This window comes from Schistocerca cancellata, unplaced genomic scaffold, assembly GCF_023864275.1.
Source record: "Schistocerca cancellata isolate TAMUIC-IGC-003103 unplaced genomic scaffold, iqSchCanc2.1 HiC_scaffold_1087, whole genome shotgun sequence".
Taxonomy (NCBI): Eukaryota; Metazoa; Arthropoda; class Insecta; order Orthoptera; family Acrididae; genus Schistocerca; species Schistocerca cancellata.
In genome coordinates this window covers 90,590-118,153 of record NW_026047086.1, presented here as the reverse complement: position 1 = coordinate 118,153, position 27,564 = coordinate 90,590, and the positions used below count along the sequence as shown (strand labels likewise).

At 49.6% G+C, this 27,564-nt stretch overlaps 32 non-coding genes across 32 annotated transcripts; 21 read left to right on the top strand and 11 right to left on the bottom strand.

The window, feature by feature from the left end:
• Nucleotides 1-288: 288 nt before the first annotated feature.
• Trnav-uac (transfer RNA valine (anticodon UAC)) lies at nucleotides 289-361 on the bottom strand. Its single transcript has one exon. It is a non-coding gene; the product is annotated as a tRNA-Val (tRNA).
• A 235-nt stretch (nucleotides 362-596) lies between these two features.
• Trnap-cgg (transfer RNA proline (anticodon CGG)) lies at nucleotides 597-668 on the top strand. The gene has a single exon. It is a non-coding gene; the product is annotated as a tRNA-Pro (tRNA).
• A 1,630-nt stretch (nucleotides 669-2,298) lies between these two features.
• On the top strand, nucleotides 2,299-2,370 carry Trnap-ugg (transfer RNA proline (anticodon UGG)). Its single transcript has one exon. It is a non-coding gene; the product is annotated as a tRNA-Pro (tRNA).
• Nucleotides 2,371-2,974: 604 nt separating this feature from the next.
• On the bottom strand, nucleotides 2,975-3,047 carry Trnav-uac (transfer RNA valine (anticodon UAC)). Its single transcript has one exon. It is a non-coding gene; the product is annotated as a tRNA-Val (tRNA).
• Nucleotides 3,048-3,282: 235 nt separating this feature from the next.
• Trnap-cgg (transfer RNA proline (anticodon CGG)) lies at nucleotides 3,283-3,354 on the top strand. The gene has a single exon. It is a non-coding gene; the product is annotated as a tRNA-Pro (tRNA).
• A 1,540-nt stretch (nucleotides 3,355-4,894) lies between these two features.
• Trnap-ugg (transfer RNA proline (anticodon UGG)) lies at nucleotides 4,895-4,966 on the top strand. The gene has a single exon. It is a non-coding gene; the product is annotated as a tRNA-Pro (tRNA).
• A 604-nt stretch (nucleotides 4,967-5,570) lies between these two features.
• Trnav-uac (transfer RNA valine (anticodon UAC)) lies at nucleotides 5,571-5,643 on the bottom strand. The gene has a single exon. It is a non-coding gene; the product is annotated as a tRNA-Val (tRNA).
• A 235-nt stretch (nucleotides 5,644-5,878) lies between these two features.
• Nucleotides 5,879-5,950, top strand: Trnap-cgg (transfer RNA proline (anticodon CGG)). Its single transcript has one exon. It is a non-coding gene; the product is annotated as a tRNA-Pro (tRNA).
• Nucleotides 5,951-7,581: 1,631 nt separating this feature from the next.
• Trnap-ugg (transfer RNA proline (anticodon UGG)) lies at nucleotides 7,582-7,653 on the top strand. Its single transcript has one exon. It is a non-coding gene; the product is annotated as a tRNA-Pro (tRNA).
• Nucleotides 7,654-8,257: 604 nt separating this feature from the next.
• Nucleotides 8,258-8,330, bottom strand: Trnav-uac (transfer RNA valine (anticodon UAC)). The gene has a single exon. It is a non-coding gene; the product is annotated as a tRNA-Val (tRNA).
• Nucleotides 8,331-8,565: 235 nt separating this feature from the next.
• Trnap-cgg (transfer RNA proline (anticodon CGG)) lies at nucleotides 8,566-8,637 on the top strand. Its single transcript has one exon. It is a non-coding gene; the product is annotated as a tRNA-Pro (tRNA).
• A 1,631-nt stretch (nucleotides 8,638-10,268) lies between these two features.
• On the top strand, nucleotides 10,269-10,340 carry Trnap-ugg (transfer RNA proline (anticodon UGG)). Its single transcript has one exon. It is a non-coding gene; the product is annotated as a tRNA-Pro (tRNA).
• A 604-nt stretch (nucleotides 10,341-10,944) lies between these two features.
• Trnav-uac (transfer RNA valine (anticodon UAC)) lies at nucleotides 10,945-11,017 on the bottom strand. The gene has a single exon. It is a non-coding gene; the product is annotated as a tRNA-Val (tRNA).
• A 235-nt stretch (nucleotides 11,018-11,252) lies between these two features.
• Trnap-cgg (transfer RNA proline (anticodon CGG)) lies at nucleotides 11,253-11,324 on the top strand. Its single transcript has one exon. It is a non-coding gene; the product is annotated as a tRNA-Pro (tRNA).
• Nucleotides 11,325-12,864: 1,540 nt separating this feature from the next.
• Trnap-ugg (transfer RNA proline (anticodon UGG)) lies at nucleotides 12,865-12,936 on the top strand. The gene has a single exon. It is a non-coding gene; the product is annotated as a tRNA-Pro (tRNA).
• Nucleotides 12,937-13,540: 604 nt separating this feature from the next.
• Nucleotides 13,541-13,613, bottom strand: Trnav-uac (transfer RNA valine (anticodon UAC)). The gene has a single exon. It is a non-coding gene; the product is annotated as a tRNA-Val (tRNA).
• A 235-nt stretch (nucleotides 13,614-13,848) lies between these two features.
• Nucleotides 13,849-13,920, top strand: Trnap-cgg (transfer RNA proline (anticodon CGG)). The gene has a single exon. It is a non-coding gene; the product is annotated as a tRNA-Pro (tRNA).
• A 1,631-nt stretch (nucleotides 13,921-15,551) lies between these two features.
• Nucleotides 15,552-15,623, top strand: Trnap-ugg (transfer RNA proline (anticodon UGG)). The gene has a single exon. It is a non-coding gene; the product is annotated as a tRNA-Pro (tRNA).
• A 604-nt stretch (nucleotides 15,624-16,227) lies between these two features.
• On the bottom strand, nucleotides 16,228-16,300 carry Trnav-uac (transfer RNA valine (anticodon UAC)). Its single transcript has one exon. It is a non-coding gene; the product is annotated as a tRNA-Val (tRNA).
• A 235-nt stretch (nucleotides 16,301-16,535) lies between these two features.
• Trnap-cgg (transfer RNA proline (anticodon CGG)) lies at nucleotides 16,536-16,607 on the top strand. Its single transcript has one exon. It is a non-coding gene; the product is annotated as a tRNA-Pro (tRNA).
• Nucleotides 16,608-18,238: 1,631 nt separating this feature from the next.
• On the top strand, nucleotides 18,239-18,310 carry Trnap-ugg (transfer RNA proline (anticodon UGG)). The gene has a single exon. It is a non-coding gene; the product is annotated as a tRNA-Pro (tRNA).
• A 604-nt stretch (nucleotides 18,311-18,914) lies between these two features.
• On the bottom strand, nucleotides 18,915-18,987 carry Trnav-uac (transfer RNA valine (anticodon UAC)). The gene has a single exon. It is a non-coding gene; the product is annotated as a tRNA-Val (tRNA).
• A 235-nt stretch (nucleotides 18,988-19,222) lies between these two features.
• Nucleotides 19,223-19,294, top strand: Trnap-cgg (transfer RNA proline (anticodon CGG)). Its single transcript has one exon. It is a non-coding gene; the product is annotated as a tRNA-Pro (tRNA).
• A 1,631-nt stretch (nucleotides 19,295-20,925) lies between these two features.
• Nucleotides 20,926-20,997, top strand: Trnap-ugg (transfer RNA proline (anticodon UGG)). The gene has a single exon. It is a non-coding gene; the product is annotated as a tRNA-Pro (tRNA).
• Nucleotides 20,998-21,601: 604 nt separating this feature from the next.
• Trnav-uac (transfer RNA valine (anticodon UAC)) lies at nucleotides 21,602-21,674 on the bottom strand. The gene has a single exon. It is a non-coding gene; the product is annotated as a tRNA-Val (tRNA).
• Nucleotides 21,675-21,909: 235 nt separating this feature from the next.
• Nucleotides 21,910-21,981, top strand: Trnap-cgg (transfer RNA proline (anticodon CGG)). The gene has a single exon. It is a non-coding gene; the product is annotated as a tRNA-Pro (tRNA).
• A 1,631-nt stretch (nucleotides 21,982-23,612) lies between these two features.
• Trnap-ugg (transfer RNA proline (anticodon UGG)) lies at nucleotides 23,613-23,684 on the top strand. The gene has a single exon. It is a non-coding gene; the product is annotated as a tRNA-Pro (tRNA).
• Nucleotides 23,685-24,288: 604 nt separating this feature from the next.
• On the bottom strand, nucleotides 24,289-24,361 carry Trnav-uac (transfer RNA valine (anticodon UAC)). The gene has a single exon. It is a non-coding gene; the product is annotated as a tRNA-Val (tRNA).
• A 235-nt stretch (nucleotides 24,362-24,596) lies between these two features.
• On the top strand, nucleotides 24,597-24,668 carry Trnap-cgg (transfer RNA proline (anticodon CGG)). Its single transcript has one exon. It is a non-coding gene; the product is annotated as a tRNA-Pro (tRNA).
• A 1,637-nt stretch (nucleotides 24,669-26,305) lies between these two features.
• Nucleotides 26,306-26,377, top strand: Trnap-ugg (transfer RNA proline (anticodon UGG)). Its single transcript has one exon. It is a non-coding gene; the product is annotated as a tRNA-Pro (tRNA).
• Nucleotides 26,378-26,981: 604 nt separating this feature from the next.
• Nucleotides 26,982-27,054, bottom strand: Trnav-uac (transfer RNA valine (anticodon UAC)). The gene has a single exon. It is a non-coding gene; the product is annotated as a tRNA-Val (tRNA).
• Nucleotides 27,055-27,289: 235 nt separating this feature from the next.
• On the top strand, nucleotides 27,290-27,361 carry Trnap-cgg (transfer RNA proline (anticodon CGG)). The gene has a single exon. It is a non-coding gene; the product is annotated as a tRNA-Pro (tRNA).
• Nucleotides 27,362-27,564: the final 203 nt, after the last annotated feature.

Sequence of the window (27,564 nt, the reverse complement as noted above, 5' to 3'; positions counted from 1 at the left end):
GTTAGCATCACACTTTGACAGAGCTGTGACAAGGCGAGTAGGGTGAGCTCAGGAAAGCCATTAGCAAGCGCACTTGAAGTAGCCCTGAAGAACCGGATTATAAATTTTGCCAGCCATAATGGAGCTAGGGGCGTTCCCAGTTACCAAATACCGGTGCAATAAGAGAGCAACAGTATTTGACAGTAAAATGACGCCCTATCCGTCTAGCATACGACATTGCTTGTCTCTGCATACGCGGACGTGAGGTCATCTCGGAAATGAAATCCGAAATATAGATTAAAATTGTTGTGTTCCCGCCCGGGATCGAACCGGGGACCTTCTGCGTGTAAAGCAGACGTGATAACCGCTACACCACGGAAACGACGGTTCTTTTCGTGTACCACCCGGAGACTCGTAATAGCAACAGTTTTTCTTCTGTGTTAGAAAGGGCATCGGCTACGAGCTCCCTCCGATTCGTGAAGTTCCTATAGTAAAAGACGTCGATGAAAACAATCCAACCGCGACAGACAGGGAGAACGCTGGGCGAGCTGCAGCCCTACAGGGTGAGACCATCAAAGGTGGCGTCATTCACATGCAGTGCGTTTTCGGAACGGACAGGCTCGTTGGTCTAGGGGTATGATTCCTGCTTCGGGTGCAGGAGGTCCCGGGTTCAAATCCCGGACGAGCCCTTGCGTTTTGTACAACGGTGTGGTAACAAATCGCATGGCGGCGGCTGTTTCGCGCATTTCCAGGCCTCCAAGTCACGCTAAAATCCGACAACCAGTTCTGAAACAGTTTCATGTTTCATTTGAGCCATGTGCACCCTGCTGGTGGAACGTTTGAAGTTGATTTAAGTGGTCACTGCAGAGATCGTAGCAAGTGTCTTGCTGAGTGCGACGAAAACGGGTTTCCGCCCGCAATCGAACCAGGGACCTTCTGCGTGTTAGGCACGGCGCCTGGGCTCGGCGGCAGCTGCTGCTCTTTCTTTCCTTACGAGATACCGTCGATTCGCGCAGTCGTTATTGCAAAAGATGTCACCAAAGGCAATCGCTTCGTTAGCGGCACGGTGCCTGGGCTCGGCGGCAGCTCTACATGGAGGCACCAGCAGCCCAGCCAGGCCGCCGCCGGCACCGGCGCGCCGCAGCGCAGGAAGCCGGCGCCCGCCCTGCAATGCCCCCCGTCGCTGCATATTCCACCCGCCTTATATCCTCCCCATGTCTGACTCACTACCCTAAATGACACTGCGGTCGACGTGCTTTTTACTATCGCTTTTGGAAGAACCAAGGCGCATATTCTAGTGTCGAACCGGTATTGCAAATTTGGATTAAGCAAAAATTTATTGTGTGGTCGAGCGACACCCTCGGCTCGCTCTTCCTACATGATCGCTTCTTGCGAGGAATAATTCCTAGCGCGCCGATGGCTTCAGAGTTGGTCTTCTCGAAGTTTTGCTTCCGCACTGCATTCCGCAATCTTTTCGTTATGAGCTTCGGTTTCCCGACTTTCTAGTGTTTAGTGCGTTTGGCTTCTCTTAACCCTTAGCCACCGCTTGCCGAAATTTCCACGCTGTCATATGTCGATCTGCAGAGCTCAATGAAGGCATCGCGGCCATTCCTGAGCTCATGGAACGGCCGAATCTGTAGTTGTTTCCAGATCTCTCCCACACAACGGCCTCCCAGTAGCTTGGATTACAGGAGTACGCCACTACTCCCAGCCGCAGATTCACCTTTGAAAGCAGAATGACATGAGCTACGCGCAACTCCGATTGTTTTTTTGTTGTGTCTGGCCTACTTTGAAAGACTTTGTAGTCGATTTACTTACTACTATCGCTGTTGGAAACCAGGATACCACACAGTATTCTAGAGACGATCAGGCAATGAAAATTTAGAATAAGTAAAACAGTATCAAAAGAATTTGTGTGGTGGAGCAGCACATGCAATTTATGCTTCCTAGATAATCGTTACTGCATAGAATAATTCTTTTGTCTGCGGCGTCTTCAGTATCCGTCTTGTGGAAATTTTACTTGCAGTATATTGTGCAATCTTTTCGTTATGAGTTGGTGCTTGGTTTCCCGATGTTCTTTTGTTTAGTGCATTCGCCTTCTCTTAACCCTGAGAAACCACATACCGAAACTGAAGCACTGCCGGCTGTTCATAAGCAGTGTTCGATGAAGTTATTTCCCTTTTTATTCGTTGCCTTTAATATTCTTCTCATCATTGGTGAGTGCTGCCTGCAGAGAGCGTTTATCTTGCGAATTCACGTGAAAGTTTGTGTTCCCTGTGAGGTCCACTACTTGGGATTAACTTGATGCTCCAGGCAGGTGGCTCGTTGGTCTAGGGGTATGATTCCTGCTTTGGGTGCAGGAGGTCCCGGGTTCAAATCCCGGACGAGCCCTGCCATTTTGACCGTGCTGAAGAGTAGGTGGAACTCAGCCCCGGTTGCAGCTCCTCAATGAAGAGTAGACGCCTGTTATAGCACGTGGATATAACAAGAATGCGGCACCAGTAAAGTACGTAGGTGGAATTCGGTAGAAACGCAGACGGTAATTTTGCATGCAACGGAAAGCAAGGTTGTCTTTGCGGAATATGTGCACCGTGAGTGGAGATTCAGCTTAACTGTGCGACAGTCTACCCTCATCTTACTAACGACGGCAACAACAAAGGTGTGGTGGCATGTGAGATTGAGAGTGGCTAAGAGTTTCTCATTATTAGTTAGCATCACACTTTGACAGAGCTGTGACAAGGCGAGTAGGGTGAGCTCAGGAAAGCCATTAGCAAGCGCACTTGAAGTAGCCCTGAAGAACCGGATTATAAATTTTGCCAGCCATAATGGAGCTAGGGGCGTTCCCAGTTACCAAATACCGGTGCAATAAGAGAGCAACAGTATTTGACGGTAAAATGACGCCCTATCCGTCTAGCATACGACATTGCTTGTCTCTGCATACGCGGACGTGAGGTCATCTCGGAAATGAAATCCGAAATATAGATTAAAATTGTTGTGTTCCCGCCCGGGATCGAACCGGGGACCTTCTGCGTGTAAAGCAGACGTGATAACCGCTACACCACGGAAACGACGGTTCTTTTCGTGTACCACCCGGAGACTCGTAATAGCAACAGTTTTTCTTCTGTGTTAGAAAGGGCATCGGCTACGAGCTCCCTCCGATTCGTGAAGTTCCTATAGTAAAAGACGTCGATGAAAACAATCCAACCGCGACAGACAGGGAGAACGCTGGGCGAGCTGCAGCCCTACAGGGTGAGACCATCAAAGGTGGCGTCATTCACATGCAGTGCGTTTTCGGAACGGACAGGCTCGTTGGTCTAGGGGTATGATTCCTGCTTCGGGTGCAGGAGGTCCCGGGTTCAAATCCCGGACGAGCCCTTGCGTTTTGTACAACGGTGTGGTAACAAATCGCATGGCGGCGGCTGTTTCGCGCATTTCCAGGCCTCCAAGTCAGCGCTAAAATCCGACAACCAGTTCTGAAACAGTTTCATGTTTCATTTGAGCCATGTGCACCCTGCTGGTGGAACGTTTGAAGTTGATTTAAGTGGTCACTGCAGAGATCGTAGCAAGTGTCTTGCTGAGTGCGACGAAAACGGGTTTCCGCCCGCAATCGAACCAGGGACCTTCTGCGTGTTAGGCACGGCGCCTGGGCTCGGCGGCAGCTGCTGCTCTTTCTTTCCTTACGAGATACCGTCGATTCGCGCAGTCGTTATTGCAAAAGATGTCACCAAAGGCAATCGCTTCGTTAGCGGCACGGTGCCTGGGCTCGGCGGCAGCTCTACATGGAGGCACCAGCAGCCCAGCCAGGCCGCCGCCGGCACCGGCGCGCCGCAGCGCAAGAAGCCGGCACCCGCCCTGCAATGCCCCCCGTCGTTGCATATTCCACCCGCCTTCTAGTGTCGAACCGGTATTGCAAATTTGGATTAAGCAAAAATTTATTGTGTGGTCGAGCGACACCCTCGGCTCGCTCTTCCTACATGATCGCTTCTTGCGAGGAATAATTCCTAGCGCGCCGATGGCTTCAGAGTTGGTCTTCTCGAAGTTTTGCTTCCGCACTGCATTCCGCAATCTTTTCGTTATGAGCTTCGGTTTCCCGACTTTCTAGTGTTTAGTGCGTTTGGCTTCTCTTAACCCTTAGCCACCGCTTGCCGAAATTTCCACGCTGTCATATGTCGATCTGCAGAGCTCAATGAAGGCATCGCGGCCATTCCTGAGCTCATGGAACGGCCGAATCTGTAGTTGTTTCCAGATCTCTCCCACACAACGGCCTCCCAGTAGCTTGGATTACAGGAGTACGCCACTACTCCCAGCCGCAGATTCACCTTTGAAAGCAGAATGACATGAGCTACGCGCAACTCCGATTGTTTTTTTGTTGTGTCTGGCCTACTTTGAAAGACTTTGTAGTCGATTTACTTACTACTATCGCTGTTGGAAACCAGGATACCACACAGTATTCTAGAGACGATCAGGCAATGAAAATTTAGAATAAGTAAAACAGTATCAAAAGAATTTGTGTGGTGGAGCAGCACATGCAATTTATGCTTCCTAGATAATCGTTACTGCATAGAATAATTCTTTTGTCTGCGGCGTCTTCAGTATCCGTCTTGTGGAAATTTTACTTGCAGTATATTGTGCAATCTTTTCGTTATGAGTTGGTGCTTGGTTTCCCGATGTTCTTTTGTTTAGTGCATTCGCCTTCTCTTAACCCTGAGAAACCACATACCGAAACTGAAGCACTGCCGGCTGTTCATAAGCAGTGTTCGATGAAGTTATTTCCCTTTTTATTCGTTGCCTTTAATATTCTTCTCATCATTGGTGAGTGCTGCCTGCAGAGAGCGTTTATCTTGCGAATTCACGTGAAAGTTTGTGTTCCCTGTGAGGTCCAGTACTTGGGATTAACTTGATGCTCCAGGCAGGTGGCTCGTTGGTCTAGGGGTATGATTCCTGCTTTGGGTGCAGGAGGTCCCGGGTTCAAATCCCGGACGAGCCCTGCCATTTTGACCGTGCTGAAGAGTAGGTGGAACTCAGCCCCGGTTGCAGCTCCTCAATGAAGAGTAGACGCCTGTTATAGCACGTGGATATAACAAGAATGCGGCACCAGTAAAGTACGTAGGTGGAATTCGGTAGAAACGCAGACGGTAATTTTGCATGCAACGGAAAGCAAGGTTGTCTTTGCGGAATATGTGCACCGTGAGTGGAGATTCAGCTTAACTGTGCGACAGTCTACCCTCATCTTACTAACGACGGCAACAACAAAGGTGTGGTGGCATGTGAGATTGAGAGTGGCTAAGAGTTTCTCATTATTAGTTAGCATCACACTTTGACAGAGCTGTGACAAGGCGAGTAGGGTGAGCTCAGGAAAGCCATTAGCAAGCGCACTTGAAGTAGCCCTGAAGAACCGGATTATAAATTTTGCCAGCCATAATGGAGCTAGGGGCGTTCCCAGTTACCAAATACCGGTGCAATAAGAGAGCAACAGTATTTGACAGTAAAATGACGCCCTATCCGTCTAGCATACGACATTGCTTGTCTCTGCATACGCGGACGTGAGGTCATCTCGGAAATGAAATCCGAAATATAGATTAAAATTGTTGTGTTCCCGCCCGGGATCGAACCGGGGACCTTCTGCGTGTAAAGCAGACGTGATAACCGCTACACCACGGAAACGACGGTTCTTTTCGTGTACCACCCGGAGACTCGTAATAGCAACAGTTTTTCTTCTGTGTTAGAAAGGGCATCGGCTACGAGCTCCCTCCGATTCGTGAAGTTCCTATAGTAAAAGACGTCGATGAAAACAATCCAACCGCGACAGACAGGGAGAACGCTGGGCGAGCTGCAGCCCTACAGGGTGAGACCATCAAAGGTGGCGTCATTCACATGCAGTGCGTTTTCGGAACGGACAGGCTCGTTGGTCTAGGGGTATGATTCCTGCTTCGGGTGCAGGAGGTCCCGGGTTCAAATCCCGGACGAGCCCTTGCGTTTTGTACAACGGTGTGGTAACAAATCGCATGGCGGCGGCTGTTTCGCGCATTTCCAGGCCTCCAAGTCAGCGCTAAAATCCGACAACCAGTTCTGAAACAGTTTCATGTTTCATTTGAGCCATGTGCACCCTGCTGGTGGAACGTTTGAAGTTGATTTAAGTGGTCACTGCAGAGATCGTAGCAAGTGTCTTGCTGAGTGCGACGAAAACGGGTTTCCGCCCGCAATCGAACCAGGGACCTTCTGCGTGTAAGGCACGGCGCCTGGGCTCGGCGGCAGCTGCTGCTCTTTCTTTCCTTACGAGATACCGTCGATTCGCACAGTCGTTATTGCAAAAGATGTCACCAAAGGCAATCGCTTCGTTAGCGGCACGGTGCCTGGGCTCGGCGGCAGCTCTACATGGAGGCACCAGCAGCCCAGCCAGGCCGCCGCCGGCACCGGCGCGCCGCAGCGCAGGAAGCCGGCGCCCGCCCTGCAATGCCCCCCGTCGCTGCATATTCCACCCGCCTTATATCCTCCCCATGTCTGACTCACTACCCTAAATGACACTGCGGTCGACGTGCTTTTTACTATCGCTTTTGGAAGAACCAAGGCGCATATTCTAGTGTCGAACCGGTATTGCAAATTTGGATTAAGCAAAAATTTATTGTGTGGTCGAGCGACACCCTCGGCTCGCTCTTCCTACATGATCGCTTCTTGCGAGGAATAATTCCTAGCGCGCCGATGGCTTCAGAGTTGGTCTTCTCGAAGTTTTGCTTCCGCACTGCATTCCGCAATCTTTTCGTTATGAGCTTCGGTTTCCCGACTTTCTAGTGTTTAGTGCGTTTGGCTTCTCTTAACCCTTAGACACCGCTTGCCGAAATTTCCACGCTGTCATATGTCGATCTGCAGAGCTCAATGAAGGCATCGCGGCCATTCATGAGCTCATGGAACGGCCGAATCTGTAGTTGTTTCCAGATCTCTCCCACACAACGGCCTCCCAGTAGCTTGGATTACAGGAGTACGCCACTACTCCCAGCCGCAGATTCACCTTTGAAAGCAGAATGACATGAGCTACGCGCAACTCCGATTGTTTTTTTGTTGTGTCTGGCCTACTTTGAAAGACTTTGTAGTCGATTTACTTACTACTATCGCTGTTGGAAACCAGGATACCACACAGTATTCTAGAGACGATCAGGCAATGAAAATTTAGAATAAGTAAAACAGTATCAAAAGAATTTGTGTGGTGGAGCAGCACATGCAATTTATGCTTCCTAGATAATCGTTACTGCATAGAATAATTCTTTTGTCTGCGGCGTCTTCAGTATCCGTCTTGTGGAAATTTTACTTGCAGTATATTGTGCAATCTTTTCGTTATGAGTTGGTGCTTGGTTTCCCGATGTTCTTTTGTTTAGTGCATTCGCCTTCTCTTAACCCTGAGAAACCACATACCGAAACTGAAGCACTGCCGGCTGTTCATAAGCAGTGTTCGATGAAGTTATTTCCCTTTTTATTCGTTGCCTTTAATATTCTTCTCATCATTGGTGAGTGCTGCCTGCAGAGAGCGTTTATCTTGCGAATTCACGTGAAAGTTTGTGTTCCCTGTGAGGTCCACTACTTGGGATTAACTTGATGCTCCAGGCAGGTGGCTCGTTGGTCTAGGGGTATGATTCCTGCTTTGGGTGCAGGAGGTCCCGGGTTCAAATCCCGGACGAGCCCTGCCATTTTGACCGTGCTGAAGAGTAGGTGGAACTCAGCCCCGGTTGCAGCTCCTCAATGAAGAGTAGACGCCTGTTATAGCACGTGGATATAACAAGAATGCGGCACCAGTAAAGTACGTAGGTGGAATTCGGTAGAAACGCAGACGGTAATTTTGCATGCAACGGAAAGCAAGGTTGTCTTTGCGGAATATGTGCACCGTGAGTGGAGATTCAGCTTAACTGTGCGACAGTCTACCCTCATCTTACTAACGACGGCAACAACAAAGGTGTGGTGGCATGTGAGATTGAGAGTGGCTAAGAGTTTCTCATTATTAGTTAGCATCACACTTTGACAGAGCTGTGACAAGGCGAGTAGGGTGAGCTCAGGAAAGCCATTAGCAAGCGCACTTGAAGTAGCCCTGAAGAACCGGATTATAAATTTTGCCAGCCATAATGGAGCTAGGGGCGTTCCCAGTTACCAAATACCGGTGCAATAAGAGAGCAACAGTATTTGACAGTAAAATGACGCCCTATCCGTCTAGCATACGACATTGCTTGTCTCTGCATACGCGGACGTGAGGTCATCTCGGAAATGAAATCCGAAATATAGATTAAAATTGTTGTGTTCCCGCCCGGGATCGAACCGGGGACCTTCTGCGTGTAAAGCAGACGTGATAACCGCTACACCACGGAAACGACGGTTCTTTTCGTGTACCACCCGGAGACTCGTAATAGCAACAGTTTTTCTTCTGTGTTAGAAAGGGCATCGGCTACGAGCTCCCTCCGATTCGTGAAGTTCCTATAGTAAAAGACGTCGATGAAAACAATCCAACCGCGACAGACAGGGAGAACGCTGGGCGAGCTGCAGCCCTACAGGGTGAGACCATCAAAGGTGGCGTCATTCACATGCAGTGCGTTTTCGGAACGGACAGGCTCGTTGGTCTAGGGGTATGATTCCTGCTTCGGGTGCAGGAGGTCCCGGGTTCAAATCCCGGACGAGCCCTTGCGTTTTGTACAACGGTGTGGTAACAAATCGCATGGCGGCGGCTGTTTCGCGCATTTCCAGGCCTCCAAGTCAGCGCTAAAATCCGACAACCAGTTCTGAAACAGTTTCATGTTTCATTTGAGCCATGTGCACCCTGCTGGTGGAACGTTTGAAGTTGATTTAAGTGGTCACTGCAGAGATCGTAGCAAGTGTCTTGCTGAGTGCGACGAAAACGGGTTTCCGCCCGCAATCGAACCAGGGACCTTCTGCGTGTAAGGCACGGCGCCTGGGCTCGGCGGCAGCTGCTGCTCTTTCTTTCCTTACGAGATACCGTCGATTCGCACAGTCGTTATTGCAAAAGATGTCACCAAAGGCAATCGCTTCGTTAGCGGCACGGTGCCTGGGCTCGGCGGCAGCTCTACATGGAGGCACCAGCAGCCCAGCCAGGCCGCCGCCGGCACCGGCGCGCCGCAGCGCAGGAAGCCGGCGCCCGCCCTGCAATGCCCCCCGTCGCTGCATATTCCACCCGCCTTATATCCTCCCCATGTCTGACTCACTACCCTAAATGACACTGCGGTCGACGTGCTTTTTACTATCGCTTTTGGAAGAACCAAGGCGCATATTCTAGTGTCGAACCGGTATTGCAAATTTGGATTAAGCAAAAATTTATTGTGTGGTCGAGCGACACCCTCGGCTCGCTCTTCCTACATGATCGCTTCTTGCGAGGAATAATTCCTAGCGCGCCGATGGCTTCAGAGTTGGTCTTCTCGAAGTTTTGCTTCCGCACTGCATTCCGCAATCTTTTCGTTATGAGCTTCGGTTTCCCGACTTTCTAGTGTTTAGTGCGTTTGGCTTCTCTTAACCCTTAGCCACCGCTTGCCGAAATTTCCACGCTGTCATATGTCGATCTGCAGAGCTCAATGAAGGCATCGCGGCCATTCCTGAGCTCATGGAACGGCCGAATCTGTAGTTGTTTCCAGATCTCTCCCACACAACGGCCTCCCAGTAGCTTGGATTACAGGAGTACGCCACTACTCCCAGCCGCAGATTCACCTTTGAAAGCAGAATGACATGAGCTACGCGCAACTCCGATTGTTTTTTTGTTGTGTCTGGCCTACTTTGAAAGACTTTGTAGTCGATTTACTTACTACTATCGCTGTTGGAAACCAGGATACCACACAGTATTCTAGAGACGATCAGGCAATGAAAATTTAGAATAAGTAAAACAGTATCAAAAGAATTTGTGTGGTGGAGCAGCACATGCAATTTATGCTTCCTAGATAATCGTTACTGCATAGAATAATTCTTTTGTCTGCGGCGTCTTCAGTATCCGTCTTGTGGAAATTTTACTTGCAGTATATTGTGCAATCTTTTCGTTATGAGTTGGTGCTTGGTTTCCCGATGTTCTTTTGTTTAGTGCATTCGCCTTCTCTTAACCCTGAGAAACCACATACCGAAACTGAAGCACTGCCGGCTGTTCATAAGCAGTGTTCGATGAAGTTATTTCCCTTTTTATTCGTTGCCTTTAATATTCTTCTCATCATTGGTGAGTGCTGCCTGCAGAGAGCGTTTATCTTGCGAATTCACGTGAAAGTTTGTGTTCCCTGTGAGGTCCACTACTTGGGATTAACTTGATGCTCCAGGCAGGTGGCTCGTTGGTCTAGGGGTATGATTCCTGCTTTGGGTGCAGGAGGTCCCGGGTTCAAATCCCGGACGAGCCCTGCCATTTTGACCGTGCTGAAGAGTAGGTGGAACTCAGCCCCGGTTGCAGCTCCTCAATGAAGAGTAGACGCCTGTTATAGCACGTGGATATAACAAGAATGCGGCACCAGTAAAGTACGTAGGTGGAATTCGGTAGAAACGCAGACGGTAATTTTGCATGCAACGGAAAGCAAGGTTGTCTTTGCGGAATATGTGCACCGTGAGTGGAGATTCAGCTTAACTGTGCGACAGTCTACCCTCATCTTACTAACGACGGCAACAACAAAGGTGTGGTGGCATGTGAGATTGAGAGTGGCTAAGAGTTTCTCATTATTAGTTAGCATCACACTTTGACAGAGCTGTGACAAGGCGAGTAGGGTGAGCTCAGGAAAGCCATTAGCAAGCGCACTTGAAGTAGCCCTGAAGAACCGGATTATAAATTTTGCCAGCCATAATGGAGCTAGGGGCGTTCCCAGTTACCAAATACCGGTGCAATAAGAGAGCAACAGTATTTGACAGTAAAATGACGCCCTATCCGTCTAGCATACGACATTGCTTGTCTCTGCATACGCGTACGTGAGGTCATCTCGGAAATGAAATCCGAAATATAGATTAAAATTGTTGTGTTCCCGCCCGGGATCGAACCGGGGACCTTCTGCGTGTAAAGCAGACGTGATAACCGCTACACCACGGAAACGACGGTTCTTTTCGTGTACCACCCGGAGACTCGTAATAGCAACAGTTTTTCTTCTGTGTTAGAAAGGGCATCGGCTACGAGCTCCCTCCGATTCGTGAAGTTCCTATAGTAAAAGACGTCGATGAAAACAATCCAACCGCGACAGACAGGGAGAACGCTGGGCGAGCTGCAGCCCTACAGGGTGAGACCATCAAAGGTGGCGTCATTCACATGCAGTGCGTTTTCGGAACGGACAGGCTCGTTGGTCTAGGGGTATGATTCCTGCTTCGGGTGCAGGAGGTCCCGGGTTCAAATCCCGGACGAGCCCTTGCGTTTTGTACAACGGTGTGGTAACAAATCGCATGGCGGCGGCTGTTTCGCGCATTTCCAGGCCTCCAAGTCAGCGCTAAAATCCGACAACCAGTTCTGAAACAGTTTCATGTTTCATTTGAGCCATGTGCACCCTGCTGGTGGAACGTTTGAAGTTGATTTAAGTGGTCACTGCAGAGATCGTAGCAAGTGTCTTGCTGAGTGCGACGAAAACGGGTTTCCGCCCGCAATCGAACCAGGGACCTTCTGCGTGTTAGGCACGGCGCCTGGGCTCGGCGGCAGCTGCTGCTCTTTCTTTCCTTACGAGATACCGTCGATTCGCGCAGTCGTTATTGCAAAAGATGTCACCAAAGGCAATCGCTTCGTTAGCGGCACGGTGCCTGGGCTCGGCGGCAGCTCTACATGGAGGCACCAGCAGCCCAGCCAGGCCGCCGCCGGCACCGGCGCGCCGCAGCGCAAGAAGCCGGCACCCGCCCTGCAATGCCCCCCGTCGTTGCATATTCCACCCGCCTTCTAGTGTCGAACCGGTATTGCAAATTTGGATTAAGCAAAAATTTATTGTGTGGTCGAGCGACACCCTCGGCTCGCTCTTCCTACATGATCGCTTCTTGCGAGGAATAATTCCTAGCGCGCCGATGGCTTCAGAGTTGGTCTTCTCGAAGTTTTGCTTCCGCACTGCATTCCGCAATCTTTTCGTTATGAGCTTCGGTTTCCCGACTTTCTAGTGTTTAGTGCGTTTGGCTTCTCTTAACCCTTAGCCACCGCTTGCCGAAATTTCCACGCTGTCATATGTCGATCTGCAGAGCTCAATGAAGGCATCGCGGCCATTCCTGAGCTCATGGAACGGCCGAATCTGTAGTTGTTTCCAGATCTCTCCCACACAACGGCCTCCCAGTAGCTTGGATTACAGGAGTACGCCACTACTCCCAGCCGCAGATTCACCTTTGAAAGCAGAATGACATGAGCTACGCGCAACTCCGATTGTTTTTTTGTTGTGTCTGGCCTACTTTGAAAGACTTTGTAGTCGATTTACTTACTACTATCGCTGTTGGAAACCAGGATACCACACAGTATTCTAGAGACGATCAGGCAATGAAAATTTAGAATAAGTAAAACAGTATCAAAAGAATTTGTGTGGTGGAGCAGCACATGCAATTTATGCTTCCTAGATAATCGTTACTGCATAGAATAATTCTTTTGTCTGCGGCGTCTTCAGTATCCGTCTTGTGGAAATTTTACTTGCAGTATATTGTGCAATCTTTTCGTTATGAGTTGGTGCTTGGTTTCCCGATGTTCTTTTGTTTAGTGCATTCGCCTTCTCTTAACCCTGAGAAACCACATACCGAAACTGAAGCACTGCCGGCTGTTCATAAGCAGTGTTCGATGAAGTTATTTCCCTTTTTATTCGTTGCCTTTAATATTCTTCTCATCATTGGTGAGTGCTGCCTGCAGAGAGCGTTTATCTTGCGAATTCACGTGAAAGTTTGTGTTCCCTGTGAGGTCCACTACTTGGGATTAACTTGATGCTCCAGGCAGGTGGCTCGTTGGTCTAGGGGTATGATTCCTGCTTTGGGTGCAGGAGGTCCCGGGTTCAAATCCCGGACGAGCCCTGCCATTTTGACCGTGCTGAAGAGTAGGTGGAACTCAGCCCCGGTTGCAGCTCCTCAATGAAGAGTAGACGCCTGTTATAGCACGTGGATATAACAAGAATGCGGCACCAGTAAAGTACGTAGGTGGAATTCGGTAGAAACGCAGACGGTAATTTTGCATGCAACGGAAAGCAAGGTTGTCTTTGCGGAATATGTGCACCGTGAGTGGAGATTCAGCTTAACTGTGCGACAGTCTACCCTCATCTTACTAACGACGGCAACAACAAAGGTGTGGTGGCATGTGAGATTGAGAGTGGCTAAGAGTTTCTCATTATTAGTTAGCATCACACTTTGACAGAGCTGTGACAAGGCGAGTAGGGTGAGCTCAGGAAAGCCATTAGCAAGCGCACTTGAAGTAGCCCTGAAGAACCGGATTATAAATTTTGCCAGCCATAATGGAGCTAGGGGCGTTCCCAGTTACCAAATACCGGTGCAATAAGAGAGCAACAGTATTTGACAGTAAAATGACGCCCTATCCGTCTAGCATACGACATTGCTTGTCTCTGCATACGCGGACGTGAGGTCATCTCGGAAATGAAATCCGAAATATAGATTAAAATTGTTGTGTTCCCGCCCGGGATCGAACCGGGGACCTTCTGCGTGTAAAGCAGACGTGATAACCGCTACACCACGGAAACGACGGTTCTTTTCGTGTACCACCCGGAGACTCGTAATAGCAACAGTTTTTCTTCTGTGTTAGAAAGGGCATCGGCTACGAGCTCCCTCCGATTCGTGAAGTTCCTATAGTAAAAGACGTCGATGAAAACAATCCAACCGCGACAGACAGGGAGAACGCTGGGCGAGCTGCAGCCCTACAGGGTGAGACCATCAAAGGTGGCGTCATTCACATGCAGTGCGTTTTCGGAACGGACAGGCTCGTTGGTCTAGGGGTATGATTCCTGCTTCGGGTGCAGGAGGTCCCGGGTTCAAATCCCGGACGAGCCCTTGCGTTTTGTACAACGGTGTGGTAACAAATCGCATGGCGGCGGCTGTTTCGCGCATTTCCAGGCCTCCAAGTCAGCGCTAAAATCCGACAACCAGTTCTGAAACAGTTTCATGTTTCATTTGAGCCATGTGCACCCTGCTGGTGGAACGTTTGAAGTTGATTTAAGTGGTCACTGCAGAGATCGTAGCAAGTGTCTTGCTGAGTGCGACGAAAACGGGTTTCCGCCCGCAATCGAACCAGGGACCTTCTGCGTGTAAGGCACGGCGCCTGGGCTCGGCGGCAGCTGCTGCTCTTTCTTTCCTTACGAGATACCGTCGATTCGCACAGTCGTTATTGCAAAAGATGTCACCAAAGGCAATCGCTTCGTTAGCGGCACGGTGCCTGGGCTCGGCGGCAGCTCTACATGGAGGCACCAGCAGCCCAGCCAGGCCGCCGCCGGCACCGGCGCGCCGCAGCGCAGGAAGCCGGCGCCCGCCCTGCAATGCCCCCCGTCGCTGCATATTCCACCCGCCTTATATCCTCCCCATGTCTGACTCACTACCCTAAATGACACTGCGGTCGACGTGCTTTTTACTATCGCTTTTGGAAGAACCAAGGCGCATATTCTAGTGTCGAACCGGTATTGCAAATTTGGATTAAGCAAAAATTTATTGTGTGGTCGAGCGACACCCTCGGCTCGCTCTTCCTACATGATCGCTTCTTGCGAGGAATAATTCCTAGCGCGCCGATGGCTTCAGAGTTGGTCTTCTCGAAGTTTTGCTTCCGCACTGCATTCCGCAATCTTTTCGTTATGAGCTTCGGTTTCCCGACTTTCTAGTGTTTAGTGCGTTTGGCTTCTCTTAACCCTTAGACACCGCTTGCCGAAATTTCCACGCTGTCATATGTCGATCTGCAGAGCTCAATGAAGGCATCGCGGCCATTCATGAGCTCATGGAACGGCCGAATCTGTAGTTGTTTCCAGATCTCTCCCACACAACGGCCTCCCAGTAGCTTGGATTACAGGAGTACGCCACTACTCCCAGCCGCAGATTCACCTTTGAAAGCAGAATGACATGAGCTACGCGCAACTCCGATTGTTTTTTTGTTGTGTCTGGCCTACTTTGAAAGACTTTGTAGTCGATTTACTTACTACTATCGCTGTTGGAAACCAGGATACCACACAGTATTCTAGAGACGATCAGGCAATGAAAATTTAGAATAAGTAAAACAGTATCAAAAGAATTTGTGTGGTGGAGCAGCACATGCAATTTATGCTTCCTAGATAATCGTTACTGCATAGAATAATTCTTTTGTCTGCGGCGTCTTCAGTATCCGTCTTGTGGAAATTTTACTTGCAGTATATTGTGCAATCTTTTCGTTATGAGTTGGTGCTTGGTTTCCCGATGTTCTTTTGTTTAGTGCATTCGCCTTCTCTTAACCCTGAGAAACCACATACCGAAACTGAAGCACTGCCGGCTGTTCATAAGCAGTGTTCGATGAAGTTATTTCCCTTTTTATTCGTTGCCTTTAATATTCTTCTCATCATTGGTGAGTGCTGCCTGCAGAGAGCGTTTATCTTGCGAATTCACGTGAAAGTTTGTGTTCCCTGTGAGGTCCACTACTTGGGATTAACTTGATGCTCCAGGCAGGTGGCTCGTTGGTCTAGGGGTATGATTCCTGCTTTGGGTGCAGGAGGTCCCGGGTTCAAATCCCGGACGAGCCCTGCCATTTTGACCGTGCTGAAGAGTAGGTGGAACTCAGCCCCGGTTGCAGCTCCTCAATGAAGAGTAGACGCCTGTTATAGCACGTGGATATAACAAGAATGCGGCACCAGTAAAGTACGTAGGTGGAATTCGGTAGAAACGCAGACGGTAATTTTGCATGCAACGGAAAGCAAGGTTGTCTTTGCGGAATATGTGCACCGTGAGTGGAGATTCAGCTTAACTGTGCGACAGTCTACCCTCATCTTACTAACGACGGCAACAACAAAGGTGTGGTGGCATGTGAGATTGAGAGTGGCTAAGAGTTTCTCATTATTAGTTAGCATCACACTTTGACAGAGCTGTGACAAGGCGAGTAGGGTGAGCTCAGGAAAGCCATTAGCAAGCGCACTTGAAGTAGCCCTGAAGAACCGGATTATAAATTTTGCCAGCCATAATGGAGCTAGGGGCGTTCCCAGTTACCAAATACCGGTGCAATAAGAGAGCAACAGTATTTGACAGTAAAATGACGCCCTATCCGTCTAGCATACGACATTGCTTGTCTCTGCATACGCGTACGTGAGGTCATCTCGGAAATGAAATCCGAAATATAGATTAAAATTGTTGTGTTCCCGCCCGGGATCGAACCGGGGACCTTCTGCGTGTAAAGCAGACGTGATAACCGCTACACCACGGAAACGACGGTTCTTTTCGTGTACCACCCGGAGACTCGTAATAGCAACAGTTTTTCTTCTGTGTTAGAAAGGGCATCGGCTACGAGCTCCCTCCGATTCGTGAAGTTCCTATAGTAAAAGACGTCGATGAAAACAATCCAACCGCGACAGACAGGGAGAACGCTGGGCGAGCTGCAGCCCTACAGGGTGAGACCATCAAAGGTGGCGTCATTCACATGCAGTGCGTTTTCGGAACGGACAGGCTCGTTGGTCTAGGGGTATGATTCCTGCTTCGGGTGCAGGAGGTCCCGGGTTCAAATCCCGGACGAGCCCTTGCGTTTTGTACAACGGTGTGGTAACAAATCGCATGGCGGCGGCTGTTTCGCGCATTTCCAGGCCTCCAAGTCAGCGCTAAAATCCGACAACCAGTTCTGAAACAGTTTCATGTTTCATTTGAGCCATGTGCACCCTGCTGGTGGAACGTTTGAAGTTGATTTAAGTGGTCACTGCAGAGATCGTAGCAAGTGTCTTGCTGAGTGCGACGAAAACGGGTTTCCGCCCGCAATCGAACCAGGGACCTTCTGCGTGTAAGGCACGGCGCCTGGGCTCGGCGGCAGCTGCTGCTCTTTCTTTCCTTACGAGATACCGTCGATTCGCACAGTCGTTATTGCAAAAGATGTCACCAAAGGCAATCGCTTCGTTAGCGGCACGGTGCCTGGGCTCGGCGGCAGCTCTACATGGAGGCACCAGCAGCCCAGCCAGGCCGCCGCCGGCACCGGCGCGCCGCAGCGCAGGAAGCCGGCGCCCGCCCTGCAATGCCCCCCGTCGCTGCATATTCCACCCGCCTTATATCCTCCCCATGTCTGACTCACTACCCTAAATGACACTGCGGTCGACGTGCTTTTTACTATCGCTTTTGGAAGAACCAAGGCGCATATTCTAGTGTCGAACCGGTATTGCAAATTTGGATTAAGCAAAAATTTATTGTGTGGTCGAGCGACACCCTCGGCTCGCTCTTCCTACATGATCGCTTCTTGCGAGGAATAATTCCTAGCGCGCCGATGGCTTCAGAGTTGGTCTTCTCGAAGTTTTGCTTCCGCACTGCATTCCGCAATCTTTTCGTTATGAGCTTCGGTTTCCCGACTTTCTAGTGTTTAGTGCGTTTGGCTTCTCTTAACCCTTAGACACCGCTTGCCGAAATTTCCACGCTGTCATATGTCGATCTGCAGAGCTCAATGAAGGCATCGCGGCCATTCATGAGCTCATGGAACGGCCGAATCTGTAGTTGTTTCCAGATCTCTCCCACACAACGGCCTCCCAGTAGCTTGGATTACAGGAGTACGCCACTACTCCCAGCCGCAGATTCACCTTTGAAAGCAGAATGACATGAGCTACGCGCAACTCCGATTGTTTTTTTGTTGTGTCTGGCCTACTTTGAAAGACTTTGTAGTCGATTTACTTACTACTATCGCTGTTGGAAACCAGGATACCACACAGTATTCTAGAGACGATCAGGCAATGAAAATTTAGAATAAGTAAAACAGTATCAAAAGAATTTGTGTGGTGGAGCAGCACATGCAATTTATGCTTCCTAGATAATCGTTACTGCATAGAATAATTCTTTTGTCTGCGGCGTCTTCAGTATCCGTCTTGTGGAAATTTTACTTGCAGTATATTGTGCAATCTTTTCGTTATGAGTTGGTGCTTGGTTTCCCGATGTTCTTTTGTTTAGTGCATTCGCCTTCTCTTAACCCTGAGAAACCACATACCGAAACTGAAGCACTGCCGGCTGTTCATAAGCAGTGTTCGATGAAGTTATTTCCCTTTTTATTCGTTGCCTTTAATATTCTTCTCATCATTGGTGAGTGCTGCCTGCAGAGAGCGTTTATCTTGCGAATTCACGTGAAAGTTTGTGTTCCCTGTGAGGTCCACTACTTGGGATTAACTTGATGCTCCAGGCAGGTGGCTCGTTGGTCTAGGGGTATGATTCCTGCTTTGGGTGCAGGAGGTCCCGGGTTCAAATCCCGGACGAGCCCTGCCATTTTGACCGTGCTGAAGAGTAGGTGGAACTCAGCCCCGGTTGCAGCTCCTCAATGAAGAGTAGACGCCTGTTATAGCACGTGGATATAACAAGAATGCGGCACCAGTAAAGTACGTAGGTGGAATTCGGTAGAAACGCAGACGGTAATTTTGCATGCAACGGAAAGCAAGGTTGTCTTTGCGGAATATGTGCACCGTGAGTGGAGATTCAGCTTAACTGTGCGACAGTCTACCCTCATCTTACTAACGACGGCAACAACAAAGGTGTGGTGGCATGTGAGATTGAGAGTGGCTAAGAGTTTCTCATTATTAGTTAGCATCACACTTTGACAGAGCTGTGACAAGGCGAGTAGGGTGAGCTCAGGAAAGCCATTAGCAAGCGCACTTGAAGTAGCCCTGAAGAACCGGATTATAAATTTTGCCAGCCATAATGGAGCTAGGGGCGTTCCCAGTTACCAAATACCGGTGCAATAAGAGAGCAACAGTATTTGACAGTAAAATGACGCCCTATCCGTCTAGCATACGACATTGCTTGTCTCTGCATACGCGGACGTGAGGTCATCTCGGAAATGAAATCCGAAATATAGATTAAAATTGTTGTGTTCCCGCCCGGGATCGAACCGGGGACCTTCTGCGTGTAAAGCAGACGTGATAACCGCTACACCACGGAAACGACGGTTCTTTTCGTGTACCACCCGGAGACTCGTAATAGCAACAGTTTTTCTTCTGTGTTAGAAAGGGCATCGGCTACGAGCTCCCTCCGATTCGTGAAGTTCCTATAGTAAAAGACGTCGATGAAAACAATCCAACCGCGACAGACAGGGAGAACGCTGGGCGAGCTGCAGCCCTACAGGGTGAGACCATCAAAGGTGGCGTCATTCACATGCAGTGCGTTTTCGGAACGGACAGGCTCGTTGGTCTAGGGGTATGATTCCTGCTTCGGGTGCAGGAGGTCCCGGGTTCAAATCCCGGACGAGCCCTTGCGTTTTGTACAACGGTGTGGTAACAAATCGCATGGCGGCGGCTGTTTCGCGCATTTCCAGGCCTCCAAGTCAGCGCTAAAATCCGACAACCAGTTCTGAAACAGTTTCATGTTTCATTTGAGCCATGTGCACCCTGCTGGTGGAACGTTTGAAGTTGATTTAAGTGGTCACTGCAGAGATCGTAGCAAGTGTCTTGCTGAGTGCGACGAAAACGGGTTTCCGCCCGCAATCGAACCAGGGACCTTCTGCGTGTAAGGCACGGCGCCTGGGCTCGGCGGCAGCTGCTGCTCTTTCTTTCCTTACGAGATACCGTCGATTCGCACAGTCGTTATTGCAAAAGATGTCACCAAAGGCAATCGCTTCGTTAGCGGCACGGTGCCTGGGCTCGGCGGCAGCTCTACATGGAGGCACCAGCAGCCCAGCCAGGCCGCCGCCGGCACCGGCGCGCCGCAGCGCAGGAAGCCGGCGCCCGCCCTGCAATGCCCCCCGTCGCTGCATATTCCACCCGCCTTATATCCTCCCCATGTCTGACTCACTACCCTAAATGACACTGCGGTCGACGTGCTTTTTACTATCGCTTTTGGAAGAACCAAGGCGCATATTCTAGTGTCGAACCGGTATTGCAAATTTGGATTAAGCAAAAATTTATTGTGTGGTCGAGCGACACCCTCGGCTCGCTCTTCCTACATGATCGCTTCTTGCGAGGAATAATTCCTAGCGCGCCGATGGCTTCAGAGTTGGTCTTCTCGAAGTTTTGCTTCCGCACTGCATTCCGCAATCTTTTCGTTATGAGCTTCGGTTTCCCGACTTTCTAGTGTTTAGTGCGTTTGGCTTCTCTTAACCCTTAGACACCGCTTGCCGAAATTTCCACGCTGTCATATGTCGATCTGCAGAGCTCAATGAAGGCATCGCGGCCATTCATGAGCTCATGGAACGGCCGAATCTGTAGTTGTTTCCAGATCTCTCCCACACAACGGCCTCCCAGTAGCTTGGATTACAGGAGTACGCCACTACTCCCAGCCGCAGATTCACCTTTGAAAGCAGAATGACATGAGCTACGCGCAACTCCGATTGTTTTTTTGTTGTGTCTGGCCTACTTTGAAAGACTTTGTAGTCGATTTACTTACTACTATCGCTGTTGGAAACCAGGATACCACACAGTATTCTAGAGACGATCAGGCAATGAAAATTTAGAATAAGTAAAACAGTATCAAAAGAATTTGTGTGGTGGAGCAGCACATGCAATTTATGCTTCCTAGATAATCGTTACTGCATAGAATAATTCTTTTGTCTGCGGCGTCTTCAGTATCCGTCTTGTGGAAATTTTACTTGCAGTATATTGTGCAATCTTTTCGTTATGAGTTGGTGCTTGGTTTCCCGATGTTCTTTTGTTTAGTGCATTCGCCTTCTCTTAACCCTGAGAAACCACATACCGAAACTGAAGCACTGCCGGCTGTTCATAAGCAGTGTTCGATGAAGTTATTTCCCTTTTTATTCGTTGCCTTTAATATTCTTCTCATCATTGGTGAGTGCTGCCTGCAGAAAGCGTTTATCTTGCGAATTCACGTGAAAGTTTGTGTTCCCTGTGAGGTCCACTACTTGGGATTAACTTGATGCTCCAGGCGGGTGGCTCGTTGGTCTAGGGGTATGATTCCTGCTTTGGGTGCAGGAGGTCCCGGGTTCAAATCCCGGACGAGCCCTGCCATTTTGACCGTGCTGAAGAGTAGGTGGAACTCAGCCCCGGTTGCAGCTCCTCAATGAAGAGTAGACGCCTGTTATAGCACGTGGATATAACAAGAATGCGGCACCAGTAAAGTACGTAGGTGGAATTCGGTAGAAACGCAGACGGTAATTTTGCATGCAACGGAAAGCAAGGTTGTCTTTGCGGAATATGTGCACCGTGAGTGGAGATTCAGCTTAACTGTGCGACAGTCTACCCTCATCTTACTAACGACGGCAACAACAAAGGTGTGGTGGCATGTGAGATTGAGAGTGGCTAAGAGTTTCTCATTATTAGTTAGCATCACACTTTGACAGAGCTGTGACAAGGCGAGTAGGGTGAGCTCAGGAAAGCCATTAGCAAGCGCACTTGAAGTAGCCCTGAAGAACCGGATTATAAATTTTGCCAGCCATAATGGAGCTAGGGGCGTTCCCAGTTACCAAATACCGGTGCAATAAGAGAGCAACAGTATTTGACAGTAAAATGACGCCCTATCCGTCTAGCATACGACATTGCTTGTCTCTGCATACGCGGACGTGAGGTCATCTCGGAAATGAAATCCGAAATATAGATTAAAATTGTTGTGTTCCCGCCCGGGATCGAACCGGGGACCTTCTGCGTGTAAAGCAGACGTGATAACCGCTACACCACGGAAACGACGGTTCTTTTCGTGTACCACCCGGAGACTCGTAATAGCAACAGTTTTTCTTCTGTGTTAGAAAGGGCATCGGCTACGAGCTCCCTCCGATTCGTGAAGTTCCTATAGTAAAAGACGTCGATGAAAACAATCCAACCGCGACAGACAGGGAGAACGCTGGGCGAGCTGCAGCCCTACAGGGTGAGACCATCAAAGGTGGCGTCATTCACATGCAGTGCGTTTTCGGAACGGACAGGCTCGTTGGTCTAGGGGTATGATTCCTGCTTCGGGTGCAGGAGGTCCCGGGTTCAAATCCCGGACGAGCCCTTGCGTTTTGTACAACGGTGTGGTAACAAATCGCATGGCGGCGGCTGTTTCGCGCATTTCCAGGCCTCCAAGTCAGCGCTAAAATCCGACAACCAGTTCTGAAACAGTTTCATGTTTCATTTGAGCCATGTGCACCCTGCTGGTGGAACGTTTGAAGTTGATTTAAGTGGTCACTGCAGAGATCGTAGCAAGTGTCTTGCTGAGTGCGACGGAAACGGGTTTCCGCCCGCAATCGAACCAGGGACCTTCTGCGTGTTAGGCACGGCGCCTGGGCTCGGCGGCAGCTGCTGCTCTTTCTTTCCTTACGAGATACCGTCGATTCGCGCAGTCGTTATTGCAAAAGATGTCACCAAAGGCAATCGCTTCGTTAGCGGCACGGTGCCTGGGCTCGGCGGCAGCTCTACATGGAGGCACCAGCAGCCCAGCCAGGCCGCCGCCGGCACCGGCGCGCCGCAGCGCAAGAAGCCGGCGCCCGCCCTGCAATGCCCCCTGTCGCTGCATATTCCACCCGCCTTATATCCTCCCCATGTCTGACTCACTACCCTAAATGACACTGCGGTCGACGTGCTTTTTACTATCGCTTTTGGAAGAACCAAGGCGCATATTCTAGTGTCGAACCGGTATTGCAAATTTGGATTAAGCAAAAATTTATTGTGTGGTCGAGCGACACCCTCGGCTCGCTCTTCCTACATGATCGCTTCTTGCGAGGAATAATTCCTAGCGCGCCGATGGCTTCAGAGTTGGTCTTCTCGAAGTTTTGCTTCCGCACTGCATTCCGCAATCTTTTCGTTATGAGCTTCGGTTTCCCGACTTTCTAGTGTTTAGTGCGTTTGGCTTCTCTTAACCCTTAGCCACCGCTTGCCGAAATTTCCACGCTGTCATATGTCGATCTGCAGAGCTCAATGAAGGCATCGCGGCCATTCCTGAGCTCATGGAACGGCCGAATCTGTAGTTGTTTCCAGATCTCTCCCACACAACGGCCTCCCAGTAGCTTGGATTACAGGAGTACGCCACTACTCCCAGCCGCAGATTCACCTTTGAAAGCAGAATGACATGAGCTACGCGCAACTCCGATTGTTTTTTTGTTGTGTCTGGCCTACTTTGAAAGACTTTGTAGTCGATTTACTTACTACTATCGCTGTTGGAAACCAGGATACCACACAGTATTCTAGAGACGATCAGGCAATGAAAATTTAGAATAAGTAAAACAGTATCAAAAGAATTTGTGTGGTGGAGCAGCACATGCAATTTATGCTTCCTAGATAATCGTTACTGCATAGAATAATTCTTTTGTCTGCGGCGTCTTCAGTATCCGTCTTGTGGAAATTTTACTTGCAGTATATTGTGCAATCTTTTCGTTATGAGTTGGTGCTTGGTTTCCCGATGTTCTTTTGTTTAGTGCATTCGCCTTCTCTTAACCCTGAGAAACCACATACCGAAACTGAAGCACTGCCGGCTGTTCATAAGCAGTGTTCGATGAAGTTATTTCCCTTTTTATTCGTTGCCTTTAATATTCTTCTCATCATTGGTGAGTGCTGCCTGCAGAAAGCGTTTATCTTGCGAATTCACGTGAAAGTTTGTGTTCCCTGTGAGGTCCACTACTTGGGATTAACTTGATGCTCCAGGCAGGTGGCTCGTTGGTCTAGGGGTATGATTCCTGCTTTGGGTGCAGGAGGTCCCGGGTTCAAATCCCGGACGAGCCCTGCCATTTTGACCGTGCTGAAGAGTAGGTGGAACTCAGCCCCGGTTGCAGCTCCTCAATGAAGAGTAGACACCTGTTATAGCACGTGGATATAACAAGAATGCGGCACCAGTAAAGTACGTAGGTGGAATTCGGTAGAAACGCAGACGGTAATTTTGCATGCAACGGAAAGCAAGGTTGTCTTTGCGGAATATGTGCACCGTGAGTGGAGATTCAGCTTAACTGTGCGACAGTCTACCCTCATCTTACTAACGACGGCAACAACAAAGGTGTGGTGGCATGTGAGATTGAGAGTGGCTAAGAGTTTCTCATTATTAGTTAGCATCACACTTTGACAGAGCTGTGACAAGGCGAGTAGGGTGAGCTCAGGAAAGCCATTAGCAAGCGCACTTGAAGTAGCCCTGAAGAACCGGATTATAAATTTTGCCAGCCATAATGGAGCTAGGGGCGTTCCCAGTTACCAAATACCGGTGCAATAAGAGAGCAACAGTATTTGACAGTAAAATGACGCCCTATCCGTCTAGCATACGACATTGCTTGTCTCTGCATACGCGGACGTGAGGTCATCTCGGAAATGAAATCCGAAATATAGATTAAAATTGTTGTGTTCCCGCCCGGGATCGAACCGGGGACCTTCTGCGTGTAAAGCAGACGTGATAACCGCTACACCACGGAAACGACGGTTCTTTACGTGTACCACCCGGAGACTCGTAATAGCAACAGTTTTTCTTCTGTGTTAGAAAGGGCATCGGCTACGAGCTCCCTCCGATTCGTGAAGTTCCTATAGTAAAAGACGTCGATGAAAACAATCCAACCGCGACAGACAGGGAGAACGCTGGGCGAGCTGCAGCCCTACAGGGTGAGACCATCAAAGGTGGCGTCATTCACATGCAGTGCGTTTTCGGAACGGACAGGCTCGTTGGTCTAGGGGTATGATTCCTGCTTCGGGTGCAGGAGGTCCCGGGTTCAAATCCCGGACGAGCCCTTGCGTTTTGTACAACGGTGTGGTAACAAATCGCATGGCGGCGGCTGTTTCGCGCATTTCCAGGCCTCCAAGTCAGCGCTAAAATCCGACAACCAGTTCTGAAACAGTTTCATGTTTCATTTGAGCCATGTGCACCCTGCTGGTGGAACGTTTGAAGTTGATTTAAGTGGTCACTGCAGAGATCGTAGCAAGTGTCTTGCTAAGTGCGACGAAAACGGGTTTCCGCCCGCAATCGAACCAGGGACCTTCTGCGTGTTAGGCACGGCGCCTGGGCTCGGCGGCAGCTGCTGCTCTTTCTTTCCTTACGAGATACCGTCGATTCGCGCAGTCGTTATTGCAAAAGATGTCACCAAAGGCAATCGCTTCGTTAGCGGCACGGTGCCTGGGCTCGGCGGCAGCGGCAGCTCTACATGGAGGCACCAGCAGCCCAGCCAGGCCGCCGCCGGCACCGGCGCGCCGCAGCGCAAGAAGCCGGCGCCCGCCCTGCAATGCCCCCCGTCGCTGCATATTCCACCCGCCTTATATCCTCCCCATGTCTGACTCACTACCCTAAATGACACTGCGGTCGACGTGCTTTTTACTATCGCTTTTGGAAGAACCAAGGCGCATATTCTAGTGTCGAACCGGTATTGCAAATTTGGATTAAGCAAAAATTTATTGTGTGGTCGAGCGACACCCTCGGCTCGCTCTTCCTACATGATCGCTTCTTGCGAGGAATAATTCCTAGCGCGCCGATGGCTTCAGAGTTGGTCTTCTCGAAGTTTTGCTTCCGCACTGCATTCCGCAATCTTTTCGTTATGAGCTTCGGTTTCCCGACTTTCTAGTGTTTAGTGCGTTTGGCTTCTCTTAACCCTTAGCCACCGCTTGCCGAAATTTCCACGCTGTCATATGTCGATCTGCAGAGCTCAATGAAGGCATCGCGGCCATTCCTGAGCTCATGGAACGGCCGAATCTGTAGTTGTTTCCAGATCTCTCCCACACAACGGCCTCCCAGTAGCTTGGATTACAGGAGTACGCCACTACTCCCAGCCGCAGATTCACCTTTGAAAGCAGAATGACATGAGCTACGCGCAACTCCGATTGTTTTTTTGTTGTGTCTGGCCTACTTTGAAAGACTTTGTAGTCGATTTACTTACTACTATCGCTGTTGGAAACCAGGATACCACACAGTATTCTAGAGACGATCAGGCAATGAAAATTTAGAATAAGTAAAACAGTATCAAAAGAATTTGTGTGGTGGAGCAGCACATGCAATTTATGCTTCCTAGATAATCGTTACTGCATAGAATAATTCTTTTGTCTGCGGCGTCTTCAGTATCCGTCTTGTGGAAATTTTACTTGCAGTATATTGTGCAATCTTTTCGTTATGAGTTGGTGCTTGGTTTCCCGATGTTCTTTTGTTTAGTGCATTCGCCTTCTCTTAACCCTGAGAAACCACATACCGAAACTGAAGCACTGCCGGCTGTTCATAAGCAGTGTTCGATGAAGTTATTTCCCTTTTTATTCGTTGCCTTTAATATTCTTCTCATCATTGGTGAGTGCTGCCTGCAGAAAGCGTTTATCTTGCGAATTCACGTGAAAGTTTGTGTTCCCTGTGAGGTCCACTACTTGGGATTAACTTGATGCTCCAGGCGGGTGGCTCGTTGGTCTAGGGGTATGATTCCTGCTTTGGGTGCAGGAGGTCCCGGGTTCAAATCCCGGACGAGCCCTGCCATTTTGACCGTGCTGAAGAGTAGGTGGAACTCAGCCCCGGTTGCAGCTCCTCAATGAAGAGTAGACGCCTGTTATAGCACGTGGATATAACAAGAATGCGGCACCAGTAAAGTACGTAGGTGGAATTCGGTAGAAACGCAGACGGTAATTTTGCATGCAACGGAAAGCAAGGTTGTCTTTGCGGAATATGTGCACCGTGAGTGGAGATTCAGCTTAACTGTGCGACAGTCTACCCTCATCTTACTAACGACGGCAACAACAAAGGTGTGGTGGCATGTGAGATTGAGAGTGGCTAAGAGTTTCTCATTATTAGTTAGCATCACACTTTGACAGAGCTGTGACAAGGCGAGTAGGGTGAGCTCAGGAAAGCCATTAGCAAGCGCACTTGAAGTAGCCCTGAAGAACCGGATTATAAATTTTGCCAGCCATAATGGAGCTAGGGGCGTTCCCAGTTACCAAATACCGGTGCAATAAGAGAGCAACAGTATTTGACAGTAAAATGACGCCCTATCCGTCTAGCATACGACATTGCTTGTCTCTGCATACGCGGACGTGAGGTCATCTCGGAAATGAAATCCGAAATATAGATTAAAATTGTTGTGTTCCCGCCCGGGATCGAACCGGGGACCTTCTGCGTGTAAAGCAGACGTGATAACCGCTACACCACGGAAACGACGGTTCTTTTCGTGTACCACCCGGAGACTCGTAATAGCAACAGTTTTTCTTCTGTGTTAGAAAGGGCATCGGCTACGAGCTCCCTCCGATTCGTGAAGTTCCTATAGTAAAAGACGTCGATGAAAACAATCCAACCGCGACAGACAGGGAGAACGCTGGGCGAGCTGCAGCCCTACAGGGTGAGACCATCAAAGGTGGCGTCATTCACATGCAGTGCGTTTTCGGAACGGACAGGCTCGTTGGTCTAGGGGTATGATTCCTGCTTCGGGTGCAGGAGGTCCCGGGTTCAAATCCCGGACGAGCCCTTGCGTTTTGTACAACGGTGTGGTAACAAATCGCATGGCGGCGGCTGTTTCGCGCATTTCCAGGCCTCCAAGTCAGCGCTAAAATCCGACAACCAGTTCTGAAACAGTTTCATGTTTCATTTGAGCCATGTGCACCCTGCTGGTGGAACGTTTGAAGTTGATTTAAGTGGTCACTGCAGAGATCGTAGCAAGTGTCTTGCTGA